Source organism: Thunnus thynnus, chromosome 9 (assembly GCF_963924715.1).
Source record: "Thunnus thynnus chromosome 9, fThuThy2.1, whole genome shotgun sequence".
In the NCBI taxonomy this organism is placed as follows: Eukaryota; Metazoa; Chordata; class Actinopteri; order Scombriformes; family Scombridae; genus Thunnus; species Thunnus thynnus.
The window spans coordinates 17,248,459-17,264,293 of NC_089525.1; the positions used below are offsets into that span (position 1 = coordinate 17,248,459).

Below are 15,835 nucleotides of genomic sequence, written 5' to 3' on the forward strand. Positions count from 1 at the left end.
TTTAAAATGAATAAACACCTGTTTGACACCTGAACTGCACACAAAAAAACAGGATTTAAGAATGTTTTTTGTGTGTGCACTCCAGGAAGTATCAATCAAACAGGTGTTTGCATTTATTATCCTAAATAATGTTTTTTGTGTGTGTGCACTCCATGGAGTATCAATCAAACAGGTGTTTGTTTATTCATTTTGGCTTTTATCTGTTTTTGTAAATAGACTCTTCAAGTGTAACAATTACATAGTACTCTAGTTGTTTAAATCTCACTATTAATCTTTCTGTTTAAGCCACTGCAGATTTGCAGAACCCTAAAAAACAGGTCAGACTCCTTTAGGAATATTAATATATTAAAAACAGCTGAATTACTATTTTACTTACTCTAAATGGCAAGTCTCTGCTGAATAATGTAGAGTCTCCCTGTGGTTCGAAATTCTCTGCCATCACCCCAATCACTAGTTTCACAGCAGGTGTTTTCTGTAGTCCGTCACAGACAGAACTCCTGCTGGGAAATCACTGTTTGAGGTGGGTTTTGAAAAGCGACATTCTTGAAAATTTCAACCAGCAGTGAAAGGTGCAACAGCACTTTTCTGTCCTTTGTGATTCAGCGTGAAATGTCCATTTCAGAACAAAGACAGCAAGCTCTTGATATGGAGATGTTTGTAACATACTGTATCTTACATCATGTATAGGCTTTTTTCCACAGCAGCCTTTTTGATTTATAATACAAGGTGTTACTAATAACTTTAATGATAAGCCTGTATGCACAATACCAGGACCCTGAAAGTGAGGCTGCTGAATGGACTTTAGCCAGCGTTCATTTGATTATTTACACATGTGCTTTCCCTACTGTGAAAATGGCCTGTTTAACTACCTATCCGCTCAAAATATTTGAGATTTTCCTAGTTGGTTAAAGACAGATGCCAGGACAGAGATCAAGATATTTGACTGAATTAATATCAACCAAATCCCTCTAGCAGTTCAAATGGTCAAACACTTCTTTTACTGTGCACATTAAAATGTGTAGCCCCAATAAATTCTCAAGGAGACAGTATACCTAAGAGAAGAATACATCCATAAATTAGACCCTGGAACCTGCAGAGACCATCTCTGATTCCCTTTACCTTTTCCCTGTGGAGCTTAAAGGTCTTTCTTCCTCTTTATAGACTCTGCTTTCAGTGGAGGGAACTCAGTGTCCACCCCAATCTGTGGCATCGCCAGTTAGCTACCTACAGCATCTGGCAGAAAACCCCGTACCTGAATGATACACCCCTCGGGCAGCTAAGTCAGTCCTGTCTGTTGGCCAAGCTGTTGGAAGGATCCCATCCTCTTGTGACAGGAGACAGCAGATGTGCCTCTTGGGTGATGCCAACTATCACATACTCTAGAGGGAAACAAAATAAAGGTAAAATAAAAATTCCCATCAAACCCACAGTCCTGGCTCCACATCCTCAACAGGTGTTTGCCTCAACGAACCTATGGCATCCAGACAAAAAGTGCATCAAAAAGGCTATCAACTCTTGCAGCCCTAAGCTGATTATGGTGTTGCCTGAAGAGAGAAAGCCGCAAACCTGCTGTCCCAACAGGTTCACCAAGCCCTCATTTCCTTCCTCCTTTTCAGGAATGTAGAGGACAGCAGACCTCCACCATTGATATTCTGACCACAGTGAGTCTCCTATATTCTAATGGATCTCCCCTGGTCTCTTCATTCTGAGAGAATAATCTCTATAATTTGATTTAACCACTGCTTTAAAATTGAGTGTCCTGAGTTACATTTTCCAGTAGGAGATCAATGCTGAGTTTAAAGTAGATTGTAGTGGACATAGAAAAATGGGAAATGACAAATTTAAGTAAAGTCGTACTGGTTACATATCCATTTTTTGATGTTTAACTCGCTTAAACACACACAAGCGCACACAGTCCACAGTTAGGGTTGGAAACGTTACTTGTATATGGAATAGTGCTTGAGATAAGACCCATGTGCCATTGTATAACAGAAAGGCAAACAGTATATAATTTTATGCACTCAAGCTCATATGTTCACACTCACAGCATGTACACAGACTGGGAAGTACATCCATGAATGCTGCCTATATAAACAAATAGGCAACTTAAACAAGTAATGTGATGAAAATAAGTTGACAGTTACATACTGTACAGTACGAGTCACTGTAGAAATTATTCCAATTTTCAAATTCAAAGAACAAACGACAGGACTTGGGACTCTGGAGAGATGGTTCCCACAAGTCAGGCTTATAAAAACACCTGGTTAAGGTTTAGAAGAAATTGTAGTTGTGGTCAGAAGTAGTTGAGGTTTGAGTTGTGTAAACATCACTGGCCAGTTAACAGTTGCAGATACTCTATGTTCAATATAGACATCACCATGTTATGTTGATTCAAAACATGACCTGTGCTCCATTATGTCTCCTGTGAAATGTATTATGCAAATTAGTTGAACGTGAACATCATTTTTAGAAGACAGAGTTGCACACAGTTCAAATGATAGAGAGAGGCAACAGAGGGGCAAAGGATGGCAAAAATCAATCATCCAATGTCCCAGTGTCTTTTGTCAATTACTTTCAACCCGGCTTCTGTTCCCCCGCTTTTTCACACCCTGTCCTCTTTTCATTCCCTGCTGTCAAACATTGTCTCACTCAAAGCTCATTTTGTCTACTAAAAAATGGTATGGAGGCACAAGTTTTCTAGGAGTTGGTCACATGCTGCACAAAACATAAAACACTTTATATGATCATTAAAGGTTTCATTTCATATTTGTATTTACTATCTTTTCATAGCCTGTATGGATTAGAAAAAACTGTATATTTCACAGAAACTGGTTTTATTAATGTGAAGGTGCTTTGGGGATTTTTGGAAAGCCAGGATTATCCAGTCCCAGTATATTTGAAACATCACCTATCAAGCTAAAGTAATAGAAAACATTTTCAAATCATGTAAGAGCCACAAAAACATACCCTTTTAGGTCGCTGGTCCATCATTTCTGGCTTCAACATCTTAGTCTTAACCAAAATCTGCAGTGGTGGACACATTTCTTGCTGAGAGATGGTGTCTATGGGGTAAAAGGTGGGAAAAAACAGTGATAAGAATTTGTTGACCCAAATCAGACCTCACTGTTCAAGGCGTCTGAGTTGTTGGATGTGGCTAAAAGTGGCACAATGGCGCCGTCTGTCAACCTGGGTCCTGTGCTATTGACTTCAACAGACCAATGTTCATTGTTGTCCCTGTCACTGTTAATATGTCAGAGGAGGAAGGGCACAAAAGCCAATCACTCACACCCTCCATCGACCTCATGATAATTTTACTAGTCACTTGATCAATGACACGTCTTCAGTGTTGTTTCCTCATAGATTTGAGACTTGGTTTACTCTGTATGCTTACTTCATCCCTTTCTCTCTCTCTCTACTACTACTACCTCAACCAGTGAGATCTTGCACAGCTGAGGTTGTGGTAGCAGGCAGATATTGGAGTCAATACATACTCTATGCATATTTCATTGGTACAGCGCAATGGGAAAGGCACTGAAGTGTTTAAAACTTTTATTATGTGTGCTTGCTAGGGTTTGATGAATGACTTACAACAGAAGATTTAATGAGGTATTCTGCCGACTAGCCTTTATTACAGATATCAGACACTGTGTCTGAACTGCAGCCCACACATATGCCATTAGTGTATGTGCACACACATGCACACAAAACCATGCAAATACATGCAAATAAAGGCTCTGAGAAGTTCTTCTCTCTTTCTTTTTATCAGTTTCTTCTGTTATTGCACAAACACATTCACAGACACTTCTGCTGTGTTGAAAAACAATGGCATGATTTGTTTCAATCCACAAGAGTGTGCAGTCATTGCCATTTATAATTTACACATAAACACGCTCTCATATTCACCAGTGCCCATACAGCATACGCGCTCACTGCAGGAATGTAATATCAGAATGCAGCCCATCTAGCAGAAATGTACATTTATTTGCGACCTAATGAGCGTTACTATTATACTTTTATGTATTTTAAAAAAAGAAATCCATAAACTTTCTCCTTGGTTTGGTGCATTCAATGCATTCTCACCTTGACACATGACTAAAAAGTCATTATGGAAAGTGTTTTTGATTCAGCTGAAATGTGTTTTTGCACTGTGTGTACCTGGCCTTGAAAGAGGCAAATTCTGCGGGTGAAAGAATGCAGGAGGAACAATGATTGAATGAACTGATTAATTTAATGTACAGGTTAAGGACAAAGGGAGAAATGGTTACTAAGCTTCCCCAAGGCCAAACCAGCTGTTGTTGCTTGTTGTGAATTTGAATTTCCTCTGTACTGCCCAGTTAATGCTGCCCCCAGAGGGCCACGAGATAAAATGACAACTGATATTATTCCACTGATTAGAGAAGTACGAGATGAAGTACGTCAAAATATGCTCAGGTGTGGTCTGTACGATACTCACTATCGTCTCCATTCAGTTGAGAGAAAGCTGTCATCTCCTCTTGTGTGTTTCCATTGTCTAAACCGCATTATGCATTCCTGACAAACAAAATGTGTTGAATGGAGAAATTAAATGGAACAGTAAAGATGCATTTCCTTGTCGAGAATTGCTCTGTAATTTGAGACTTTATATCAGCAGGTATTCAAATGGTCAATCAAAATAATGCTGAAGTGATGAATCCAAAACAGTTAATTTGCATCGTGTATCACTTGCTGACAATTAGCGAATTTTCTCACAATGTGGCTGATGCAGATTTTTGCACTCTTTGGCTGAGAGTGCTGACAACCTCCAGCTAGTAGCCTGTGTGATGCGGGAAATGCTGTGCAGCTGTGGTTTCATTCCCTCATGCAGAGCGAATCACTGGAGTAATACCTGCCATCAATTATTCTCACCAGTGGCTTATGCTGGGAGGACCAACACTGCAGGGAAGCTGCTCCCTCAGCCAAACAGCTGGAGTACTGGATGCCCCAGTATGTATGAGAAAAACATTAAAAATCACAGTCATCGAGTGAGAGTCCTCCTACTAAGTAATCATACCACCTGAGTCAAACTTAAATGCTTGTGTACTGATGTCCCTGAGTGAAAATCTAATTTACAAATCAATATTGATTGCACAGCAAGAGAGACTGAAAGTGCAAAACTTGACTAGTCGATAAGAAGACACAACTGCTCTTTGATGCTAAATGATTATATCAATACAAATAAAACTATAACTTAAACTGACACAAAATAAAAATCAAAATCGTCAATTAAACTATAAATGTCATGTGTATAATACTAGCAAATGGCTGACAGACATCAATGGCATTAAAAATCTATAGTAGTGTGACAAAACGTGTAGACATGTACACTGATGGCAGGATATGAAAACTAAGACTGTTTGACTGTTCCTCAAACACAACATTAGATATTTTATTCTTAACAAAAAATGAAATAATTAATGTTTACTTATTATTAGTAATGCTATAGTTTATGTTATTTTATCATTATTTTGTGTAATATAAAATAATTAGTTTATAAATTATATATTGTATCATACCTGATGAAACTATTTAACAGTTTATTGTTACACACATTATAACATTTTATATACTATATTAAGTATTTGTTAATGATTACCAAATATTTGTAAACCTTAAAGATATTGTTTGTAAAACATCTATAAACATTACATAGACAGATGGATCACATATTCGTAACACTTTTTTAATGGTTAATAATTGGTTTGTAAACCGTCTATTAATATCATTTGAATTGCTATTATAAAGTTGCAACTGATGATTATAATACCTTGTTAAATAGTTAGTAAAGCATCTATAAACATTATTTTGATAGATAGTTAATACCGTGTCAATGGTTAACAATTGGTTCGTAAACCATCTATAAGCATTATCTGGGTGGTTATTGTAAAGTTGCAACTGATGTTTATAATACTTTGTAAATAGTTAATAAATACGAGCTAGTGCATCTATAAACATTATTTGGATGGCCATTATGAAGTTGCAACTGACTTTTACAATAATCATTGGTTAGTAAGTGCTTTGTAAAGCATTAATACACTTTTTAATGTTTAATAGTTGACCTATAGAAGAGTAATTATTTTTGCACCAATAAGAGAATTGCAGTTGATTTATATAATCAAGTTCAAACACATTTATGAACAAACCTTTAAGTCAATATTGACTTGCAGCACTGCACCACAAATAAACAGGGTGGGATATGAAAGAGATGAGATTAAAAAAAATAAAAGTCGACACAACAGATTAGTGATAAAACCTTTCTACAAAACGACAATAACATAATTTAATTTTACACAGAGGTGCACGAAGTAAAAGTACCAGCATTAGATATCCAGTCAGTACCAGGCAAAAGTTAGAGGTGTCCTAATCACCAATTTTCGGGCTTTGAAGCTACAGCAGACCAACACGGTGCTCTGGCTGTTCAGACTGAAGCTGTTCTCCTCAGTCAACCAAATCTCATGTACTATTTAGAATGTACTAGCTCTAACTTTAATTTTCTTACCTAACTTGACAATAATACCACACATTAATACACAGTATTGTGGGGTGCTAAGTTACCACATTGAGAGCTATGCTACTGTTGCTACCATGCTAATGCGCTAAACGCGATTAGCATAACATTTGTTACAAATTACTTAAACTGGTATTGTATTAGATATGCATTTATCTACTATAGACTGTAACAAGTCTTCATTCAGGTGATATAACTGCATTAAACGACATTACCTTACAGACATATCTGTTGTCTACCGACATGCTAACGCGGGCTATCTTGCTAATACGGCACACTCCACAAACAAAGAATCAACACTGCAAACACAATAAGTTCAACCTGGTTCTGTTGAAACAGAGCGGCTCATCAGGAACTTTTGATATAAGTGAGAGTTGAGTTATTGGACTCAACTTACTGCAAAGTTTTCTAAACCTCAATTTTGAAACACCTGTCACAAAAATTAATTATTTCATATTACACAAACTAATGATAAAATAACATAAATTTTAGCATTACTAATAATTAGTAAACATTATTTATTATAATTTAATTGTTTGTTAACATTAAAATAAAGTCAAATTATAGCCTAATTAATTAAAGTTTGATTAACTATCAATTTCATATTTATTAATGATGGTTATTATAAAGTGTTACCGAAACACTTTCATCACTGATTACTCACTCATATAAGGACCTCATAAAAATTTCTTTGGTTTATTCTGTAAAGAACTCATAAGTTCATGTCAACAACACAAGCTCCTTCTTTTAACTCTGGTATGTAAATGAGCACATTCAGCTTCAATGATTTTACGGCTGTGTCCCACTTACAGTAAAGACTTTTTTCCATAGCTGGAGCACATAAGTCTGTATTTTCTTTTAAACATATGCCATTTACCCCTCATGTTCAATCATGTGCTTGCAATGGCGTGTTTGATGAATTGTTTCAGTAATGCCGTAGTTTATGAGAAGCACTGTGCGAAACAGATCCAAATGGAACCCGCTCCTGCCTCCTGTACGTATACTGTCATATGCAATTAGTTTGTGGAAGTGATTTACATTAATTGACAATATTTAATTCCAGTGTAGGAAGTGGTGTGACATTCTCTTAATGCAGAAAAATAAAAAAAGAGTGGGAGTCGGGAAGGCAGATGGGTGTACAAAGCACTTAACTTCACTTTACTTGGCCAGCACTGACTTTCTCAGTATTTAATCAAGACCATGATCTTTCCTTGTCTTCAACTAAGTGGTTTTGTTGCCTAATCATACATGATGCTGTAATCAACATGACTCCAATGTTTCTCCATCAAATTTACACATCAAAGTCTGTTTGCAGGTCTTGGGAAGTACAAACGTTACTGCATATTTAATATGTGAAAAAAAAAGAAGTGTAAAGCCTTTTATGGTTCCAGAGGGAGTCTGATAAAGCGCCTCAAGTGATATGAGTCAGCGTCGGCTGGGGCTGGAGACTACAAGTTGGAAAATGAAATAAATCTAGGGATATGGAGTTAGAAAGAAGTGAGGTTAACAGCCCACTCGTCATCTCTCCTTTAGGGTAGCAGCTTGAGGTCACCTCAGCCACTACTACTGTGGCTCAACACACCTGAATCTCTGACAGAACTGCCAGTACTAGCAGTCGTGCTGCATTGTGGATAATGTAGGTGACAGGTTTTGACAAGAAAGAAGAATGCATGGAATAAAAAAGACGATATCTCTGGTTCTGCTGCATCAATTTTAATACTTTAAAAAACTGTCCATTGTGAGTCCAACAATGTTATAGGAATGCTAAATCAGTGAACGGTGTATCAGAGTACTCCCTTAACTCTTTTAGATAATTGCTACCTAAACACATAAATCTCTTAATCATGTTTTTAGATGCTATTGGCTACTATATGGAAAACAATTAAAAAACATTGACAGCGAACATTTTACAGATACTGTTTGTCTAAAATGAACATTTTTCCAATATGTTGTTTAAAAAACAAACATACCAGGATGCAATGCATTTTCCTCAGAAGTATTTGTAAAATATGAATGTAATTCTTTGGGGAAATGGTTGTGGGGTCTGCCTACTCCCCTGACTGCCAATGCAGAGTACAGGAATAAATGGCTCAGGTAATGGCATTCAAATCCCACAGGGGGCCCAGACATATGCTGGCATACACACATATTCACACACACACACACACACACACACACACACACACACACACACACACACACACACATATGCAGTCCTTGTGTGTAAAGTTCTTTAAAACCTCCTCTTCTTTCCACCACTATATTCTTGAATTGACTCCACCCGCATCCTAATGGACTTATCACAACCACCCTCTCCTTCAGTCATGTCTTTTCTGTTTGTGCATTCCTCATAGCTTTGAGTGCGTGCCACCGTGAAAACTCAAGTTTTTTTTTATAACCAACAGGATCACAGTTGCTGTTCAGTGAAGGTCAAACTAACTTTCAGGCCTAACAGTTGAGTAATTGATATTAAACAAATAGATTTGGGGTATCACTTTATCAGTTGAAGGGCCCACAAGGTTTTCTGTGTCCCGGTAACATAAACAGCTACAGTGACGTAGGGCTTTTCTCTGAACTGTAAATGACTTCACACTATATCCGCCTCTTGCCTCATGGTGAACCCACACAAGCCTTATCACTGGCTTGTTACACCTCAAGTTTCTTTGCCAAAACCCTTCATCTCAGTCTCACCCAGCTTTGACAGCCATGGGAAATCCATGGTTTAAATTGAAAAAGGCCCAGAGGGAATGAAGTGGTTGGCTAGATTTCCTTTTCCACATTAAAGAAGTGAAAGTGACACAAGGTTGTGCTGTCAGGAGTGAGTGCTTTTCCATGACAGCTAGTGGCTGGACTAGTAGCTAGACAACAGGCTACCGAATTTGTTCAATTGAAAATAAGGAATATGAAGACCAAAAAATATAAAACAAATAAATGATAGAACTCAAACCCTAATGTTTGATGTTTTCTATTCATTTTTCTACAGTGACAATATTTGTTGGTACCACTCGTCCCCCTATTTAGCATTTATAAGTATATAAACATTTAACACATTTTTTTAAGACACTATAATCCTGTGAAGACATATGTTATATTATAACTGTGTTTTATTAAATTGTGATTCATTATCTGTTTATACGCCAGCCTCCACTTATGGGTGCCAACTGGAGGAGTTATAGTTGTTGACAAATAGAGTATCAGTCAAAAGTTTGACTTACTGTGAATTAATTGACACTAATATCTGCTTACAACTACCTTATAGTGTGTGATAAACCATGTGTAATATATTGCTTATAAATGCTAAACATCTCTTAAAGTAAAGTGTTACGGATTTGTTTTTTTCAAATCCATTGTTGGTTCATGTCTCTACATAGGATTAGTTGAAAATATATAGACACAGAAATATCAGCATTATCCTCAAACCAAAAAGCATGCAGTCTTAATCTAATAAAGATCTGAGACATATGAATTTGTAAAAGTGGGGTTATCTCTGTGTGAAAGAAATCATCTTTCACACAGAGATATGAGTATTTTCAGAAAATTACATAAAATCCATGAAGATTGCACTGACCAGAGGCTTGTACTGTGTATTATGTTGAATATGTTTTTAGCAACCAATAAAAATATAGCTTGTGGTGATTTGCAGGTGAAAAATAGATAGAAAGAAAACACAGAGAGGAGAGGTGGTGACTCCTGGCTACAATCTCACTGGAAACATTGTGGTTACATGGTATGCCCCAACTAAGATGCTCCAAATTGGGCTACATTTAGTCGAGAAGTTTTTCAGATTTTTCACAATAAATGAAAGGTCATACTCAGCTGGTCGCTGCAGAAACAGTCAATCTCAAGTCTATAACTGCCCTCTGCTCGCTGATATTTACTGTATTCTTGACGACCACTGCGAGCAACATTTACTGTAGACTGCAAACAAACTGCACACACCTGTCAGGGAACTGCATGGAACATCATTTATAATAATTTCCGGCTCTCTTGCTAGTTTAGTGGTATAATATCTTCAGCAAAATCCCAGTTTATGAAAATCTATCATCTAACAAAATTAAATAATGAAAGTGGTTGATCTTATGACTATCTCTCCATTTCATTAGTGAATGAAAATGGTTTTATTGCCACAGGTAATAGCTTTCATCCACAACTGTATAGACTGTATGCTTAGCTGTATGTGACTATGTTTAGGCTGAAGTTCACCTTAGTGTTAATTTTAGCATGCTTTGTCTGTGGTGATTTGAAATTTAAAACTGTCCAATTAGCATATAAATCAGGCCATCCTATTACTATAGTTCTCAATCATGCATGTCAATAATTCGCTCAAGGCATAAGTTGAAAATTCATACACGGATACACAGTCAAATCGAACCGTAATCATTTAATTGTGAGAAGAGGCTCACAGTTGAAATCAATCAACCACATAACACATTCAATGCAATTTTTCCTCACAGCCAAAACAAATTTAAATACACCAATACAATAACAAAAGTCTGCAGGGCCAATATTCTCAGGAGGAGACCCCATAGTAATGCCAAACTCCAATGATGGCTTCATACACATATAAACAGAACTAGAGGCCCGGCTGCATCAGCCAATGCTCCACTGCCTACCTGGCAGAGTGAGAAACTAACTTGCAGTGACTGCTCAAACTCAAATGAGATGTCTAGTTTTCCCCAGGCACTTAAATTAGATGAAATATTGGTTGTCAGTGTCAGCTAATGATCACGCCAGTAGCCCGACACATTTAAATAAAAGAGAATGAAGGCCTGTGCTTCATCATGAAATGGTACATGCAAACACTGAGACCATAGAGCATATTGGCTGATTATATGAGAAAGACCTTTTATCTTTATGCTACAGGATAGTTTCACGCCTTGCTAACATCAAGAATGAATTCCTAAAGATTAAATCTTATGAAAAGAGAAAGATCACAAAGGAGCAACATACTCATCCACCAAGCCAAAAAACTATCACTGATTTGCCTTTGAGCAAGTCACTTATCACCCCTAACATGCCTGATGATGTAACCAACATAACACTGATGTTTTGCAAGCATTAACTGATTGGTTATCAGTTGCATTTGATTATTATGTTGATTATGTAGGCTACTATATCAGCATCAGCTATTAGCTGGCTAAAAACAACCAATAACATTAATACCTTTGTACAAGACAGCTTTAAATATCTTTTAAAGTTGACTGTACCTATCATAGCAGAATCTCTTGGGGTGCATTTTGGATTTTTGAGGTAAATTCGGTAAGATTAGACTTTTCTGCTAAATATATCTTAATATCTGCACATAAGTGCACAAATATAACTTTACATCCATGTAAAATAATGTTTTGATGCTTGAATTTCTGATTAAAAGAAAACATTTGTAGCTATTAATATAGTATTTAATAGTTGAGTAAGAATGTATGTCGACGAATTGAGTATATAGCATTTGGTGGAAAAGGCTGCTGCTGTTTGAGGGAGCACTCAAAGAACGTGATGAATCAACACAAATTTATGAATCACTGATGGGGAAGCATGAATGAAGCAGCTGATACCAATCAGCTGAGGCAAGCATGACTTAATTGCTCGGCTTCAGTGCAATACTCCTTATATAGAGCAGTGTAGCTATAGCTATTTGTTGACATTACCTATCTCTGTTAACTAGTGAAAACCCTGTTTGAAACTTACATTGAAGAATAATGATCTTCTGTGAGTGAAAATACTTAAAGTACCCATCAAAGCCCCATTGGACAAACACATGTTGTTACATAAATTTTTCACTTAACATTATTATCTCTGTCTGTCAAGCAGCATAATTTAAAGCATATCTAGATGGAAGATAAAAAGAATGTGTTGCAGAGAACATAAAGGCTGCAGAAGGAGTTGTGTCTTGTATTCTTTCTCTGACTAGATAAAGTTTAGGGTTTAGGGCTCAGGATGGCTGAGCTGTACTATTGCAGAGCATTTGAAATATATGATTGACAGAAGAAAACTAGGAGGGAAATGGGGAATTCAGTCCATACACCTGAAAAGGTGTGTGCTGGCTTGTACTGGGTGCACTTGTCTTATTTTATGAGCACAGTGTGAGATTTAATGATGAAGACTCCGCTGTCTGAGGCAAGGATAACACAATATCCACACAATGTTCAGTTCAAGTAAATATCTCCCTCAGAAAACGCAAGCATCGTTTATCCTGCCAACTTGCTGCTCAGTCAGGGTTTCTGCTCGTTAAACAGGACAGGACTGTGTGTGTGTGTATGTACTTAGGTCTACCAGTGGAGCAAAAGACAGGAAGCTGACACCAATTAGCAAATTGCTGCTGTCAGATGACAATCCTGTATCTCAGAAAAGGACAGGTTTAAAAAAAAACAACTAAAAAAAGGCCTTTAAAAGTCAGATGAGATTTTTGAGACCAATTGATATTTGAAAGTTGTATGAGCCTAAAAGGAAAATGATTTTTCTCAACGATGTAACTTCTGAAAAACATAAAACTTGGAGACACGTGGCTTTTACCAGACTGTGAGAAAAAAAATGCAAATTAGCTGCTCAACAGAGTAAAATGAATATAATTTCATGGTTATTCCTGGCCACTTTCTACCTGTTTGCAGAAAGAGAGAAAGAAAGAGGTGTGAGCGTCTTTCCCCTCACAGGCAAACAGGAAATGGTGGCTTGTGTAAGTAATTGGCCTTAGGTAATCATCCATATACTGGGGTAGGACTTTCCTCCCCATGCTTATGTATACACACAAAGCAGAATATACACACTCTCTATTTTGCTTCCAATCCTTTCAACTCTCTTGCCTTTGCCCCTTCTTCAATCATTTCCTCCTCTTTCTCTAGCTTCCTTTGTGAGGCATACAGTCTGTCCTTTCTCCTCTTCCTCCTCATTCTCCTCAATGTTCCTCCCAGACTGAAAAGAGAGAGTTTGGAGGGTTAAAAAGACAGCAGTGGACAAAGGCAGGCTGTCATGTAAAATATGGATGAGAGGGCACTGTGAGCCTTGAGACTATTTTCTTTAAACAACATATGTATTGATTTTCAACAAGACAATATTGAAAAACATAATTGACAAAACATAACTGTGGCAAAATAGCTAAATAAAATGTACAAATCAGGCATATCCATATTTTCCATAGAGAGAATTAATGGTTCCCATATGGAATCAAAGGTCTCCTTATTACCCTTTGAAATACAAACGATTTTCTCCATTGACAGGCAGGAAGACATCTCCCCGAGCCACTGACCTAAATGCGGCCTATTTACATTTTTCCATGATAAAGCTATGAGGCGTTTAGCATAGAGCAAGCATATGTTAATAAGTGTTTTGTTTCAGAAAATTGGGTCAATTGGGTATATGCCTAGTATGAACAATTTAGGGTGCAGAGTTACAGTACTTTGTACTCTCTTTGACTCCCACATACATTTAAATAATGTTCCTTTTTCTAGTTCACACTTAATGCATGTGTCTGGGATAGTTTCATTAAATTTGTGTAGTTTGACTGGAGTTATATATGTGCACACTAGCCAATTAAATTGTAATAGCCGTAACCTTGTATTCACTGTTTGAGTATGAGCCTCTAAGCTTACATTACCCCACGCTTCCAAGGAGACCTCCTCCTGTTCATCCTCTCTTCAGGCATTCAGCCGGACTACGGAGGACTCAGTAGAGCTAGAAACCTGTACAAAAAAGAAATTTACCCTTTATTATATAAATAATTGGAAATAGCTTCTTCCAGAGTAGACAGGCAGGATACAATTAACTTTTGACTTTTGGCTGCAGCAATAAAACTTCTCACTTGCAAATATATTAAAAAAAAGTTTGTTAGCAACATCAAATTTTGCTTTAATTTCTTCAAATGTCATCATAACCATACCGTTGTACATATCCCCAACCTTACCTAACCCATTGCTAGCCCACAAATGAAATGATCAAATTCTGATAGTGAAATGAGTTATTTCATTGGGGTTGTGTGATGCTCAAAACAATTTATTCACCATTTTACAGCCACAACAGTAGTGACGGAGTAGACTACAGTGGAGCCTATGACGTATGCATGTGTCGACAGTGTTTTTCTAATTACTCTCACTGCCAGAAGGGGGGAGGCAAAAGTCCCGCACTCAACAATTATGACCAGATACTTGAAGAGCTCAACAATTTCTATTACTACTCCTTTAACCGGGATGTCAGGTTGATATGTGTCATTTCTCTTGATAGAAAAATACATTCCCACAGTTTTGCTCAAGTTAAGAGTAAGACAACAGTGAGTTAACCAGTCTGATACGTTGTTCAATACTACAGTGAGTTTGGAAGCAGCTTGTTCTCTTGTTTTAGCATGGGTGTAAATAACTGTGTCGTCTGCATACATCTGGATGTGGACCTCTGGGCAAAAAGAAAACATACATACAGACATATCACAACATGGAACAACTGAACTAGATAACCCCAAAATCCCTTTAAGGAACCCCCCTGAACCCTTATTGAAATGCTACTTCTACAGATTCACACAAATGCAAGGAGCCATACGTTCCTCTCTCCCTCCCCACTGCAGTATAATATGGACACATGGAATCGTGGAGCATACTGTATAAACAATTCCCTCTACCCAAATATTGCCACCAAGTAGAGAACCATTAAGCACCTTATTCCAACTGCAATTGTGGCACAGGGAATTTGTCTTAATCATTTTAATAAATACAAAATCACCCTCCAAATTGGCTGGGCTGCACATGACCCACATTTATCAGTTACAAAAATAATCAGGCTACCGTAATGTTAAATAAAGTAATAGAGGCATGTTATTAACAGATACAGCAACAAAACATATGTATTTTTTTTACATTGTCTGCAAAGCAGAGTTTAGTCTTCTGCCCCTTGTTGAATCCCCTTGTCTGACATTTCAACAAAGCACTCAGCCTCCAATGGATTTTCAAACATGTAGGTACGTACTCTGTGTGTAACCCTCAAGTGAGCTGAAAAGACAATTCTGTAGCAAACACTCTTGGCTCAGAGTTTCTGCTTGACCCCGTTGTTTGTAAACCTAAGCTGACAAGTCGAGAAAAACATCACTGGGTGGTTTTTGTAGAGGACTTTTCCCTTTCTCCTGGCAGTGTCCTGGATCATCTATTTGTCTTTGAAGTTGAGAAACTTCATTATGACTGTCTTTGATATAATGTTGCCATTTCAGTTTGAGACAAACTTCTTCAGGGAGCCAACTCTCCATGAAAGCGTATGCATCTTTTCCCTCTGCACCCTCTGGAATGTTTCAGCCTGAGGTTTTCCTGGTTGTCGATTTGGGAGGTGAGCATCTTCACTTCT

The 15,835-nt window shown here is 37.4% G+C and overlaps 1 protein-coding gene across 5 annotated transcripts in view; it reads right to left on the reverse strand.

Annotated features, from left to right (window-relative positions):
* LOC137189431 (short transient receptor potential channel 7) overlaps positions 1-5,450 on the reverse strand; it is a 61,665-nt gene extending 56,215 nt beyond the window's left edge. For 3 of the 5 annotated variants that reach the window (XM_067599291.1, XM_067599294.1, XM_067599292.1), the window contains exons 1-4: positions 4,729-5,447; positions 4,454-4,530; positions 2,968-3,062; positions 1,253-1,379 (exon numbers count right to left, since the gene is read on the reverse strand). The gene's annotated coding sequence lies outside the window, so the exon portion shown is untranslated. Of the gene's footprint in view, positions 1-1,252; positions 1,380-2,967; positions 3,063-4,453; positions 4,531-4,728 lie in introns of all 5 variants that reach the window. The other 2 variants (XM_067599290.1, XM_067599289.1) reach the window with 2 other exon arrangements.
* Positions 5,451-15,835: the final 10,385 nt, after the last annotated feature.